At 47.3% G+C, this 1988-nt stretch overlaps 1 protein-coding gene across 2 annotated transcripts in view; it reads right to left on the bottom strand.

Moving 5' to 3' along the window:
* Positions 1-1988, bottom strand: part of PARP3 (poly(ADP-ribose) polymerase family member 3) — a 31060-nt gene that overhangs the window by 6231 nt on the left and 22841 nt on the right. The gene's annotated exons all lie outside the window — the stretch shown is intronic.

The following is a 1988-nucleotide window of genomic DNA, read 5'->3' as shown; positions in this document are numbered from 1 at the left end:
AGGAAGGAAGGAAGGAAGGAAGGAAGGAAGGAAGGAAGGAAGGAAGGAAGGAAGGAAGGAAGGAAGGATGGTGCACTTTGTTAGTGCCCAAGGTCATTGGTGGGAGGTGTTTGCTTAATTGGACCCAATTCAGATACATGGCATTTGGTCTAACTGCCAAACTCATCTGATTGACTGAGTTACCTGGTTAGCAATATATCTGAATGGTCAAGTTACATCATTTGCTATACATTTGATTGGTTAACTAGAATCAGGCCAATGCGGGTCATTGACCAATAGGAAAGATCCTCCATTCTAGCTTTGCCCTGTATCCAGACTAAACCTGACTTTGGGACACTTCTTGATTCTCTGTGGGTCATACTGATTGGAAACTTTGTCTTGAACTTTGGAACCCCATTGGACTCAGTCTTGTAGAGTAACACCTGGATCTTGAACCAATGCTTTTAAGTGTGCTTAGGCTATTTTTTAATCCTCACTGTTCACTGCTCTTTTGTTGAATATTCCTGCACAACTTTATCATAAAACACTTATACTTTGTGGTATTCTTACATCCAGGAGGCTTCAATTTGAATATAGTACTTCAGCCCTTATTGGCTGCAGCTACCAGATTAGTTGTTTTCTAGAACTCACCTTGTAAGCATCCCACCTTGCAAGGGTGACTTTTTTGATCTTAGTCCCAGGAGGGTTAGAGGCTTTGTCCCTTGGTCTCTGGCTGGCCGGGTAGTAAATGGGTGGCAGTGATACCATGGAGTGTGAGGACTCACACTTCAGCCCTTTTGGTTCTGTCTTGCTTAATCTTCCCCCAAACGGGACCTTGGCTTTAAGGTCCCTTGACACCCGTGGGGGGAGGGAAGCTGCACAAGGAAGCTGTCATTCGCTACTCCAATCCTTGTCTATTAACTATCTTGCCAGGTAAGCCACTCACTCTGGGATAGATTCATTGGTCCTTCAGCCTGGAAACCACGGGGGACTTTAAAACATGTTTTAGACAAGGAACTAGAGATTATCTGGCATTGAAGGGTAGACAGCATTACTGTCCCTAAAGGCTACATCCGCCAAGCATTCTAGGGGAGTACTTAAGGCTGCGATCAGGTCTTAACTGCAGATTCATTTGTATTAAGCTGGTTTTTTTGTCCTAGAAACAGCACGGCTCTCAGACTGTAAATCTGAGTTAGCCAGAGGTTTTTTTTCTCTATAGCAGTTTCATTAGAAACATAACAGGTTCTCTCATTCTCACAGCTCCAAACAGTGCAAATAGCACAAGTGCTGGAAAGATTTCAACTTAGCATGCTACTGTGAAGATATAGAACAACTTCATCCATTATTATTTGGTTATTTTTTAAGCAATATGTTCATTTCTAAAGATAGCCTGTCAAACAGAAGCTCTGAAATGGTGAAGAGTTACTATTAGAATTATGCATTTTCTGGTAGGTTCCGCCTCCTGCAGCAGCCATTTTCTGGTCAGCCCTGCCTCTTGCAGCAGCCATTTTCTGGCTGTGCTCACCACCCTGTGTCAGAATTCTAAAGGGGTTTGCAGGCTCAAAAAGGTTGGGGACCCCTGACCTTGGAAATGGAACCCAAAAGATAAGGTCACGGTCAGGAAAAATTAAACAATGAGAACTGAATCTTAGGGATGCCCTCACAAGTTGATCAGTCTGGGAGGAAATACTACATCCAGGCCTCGGTTCCTGCCGGAGCGCACCAAAGCACCGCTCCGCCAGTCGGGAGCCCAGGGGGCGGGCAGATAAGCCCCGCCCCCAGCTCCCACAAGCCATCAGTTGGGCAACCGTGGGGGGGGGGCGAAACATTCCCCCGCCTCCCTGAGCCCCGGGGGGGTGGCCTTGGACTCTTAGGGGCAAATTCCACCTCTCGTGAGAGGTCACATGCGAGAGGTCATTCTGGCTCCCCCCCCGCTCTCCTTAGGGGCTCTTTAAAAAGTTATCACCGCCGCCGAGAACAGGCCGAGTGACGCCGGGGGGGGGGGGGGG

Source organism: Gekko japonicus, unplaced genomic scaffold (assembly GCF_001447785.1).
Source record: "Gekko japonicus isolate JY-2015 unplaced genomic scaffold, Gekko_japonicus_V1.1 scaffold97, whole genome shotgun sequence".
Lineage (NCBI taxonomy): Eukaryota > Metazoa > Chordata > Lepidosauria > Squamata > Gekkonidae > Gekko > Gekko japonicus.
Note: the sequence above shows the minus strand (reverse complement) of the source record. Positions and strands in the feature narration are given on the sequence as shown.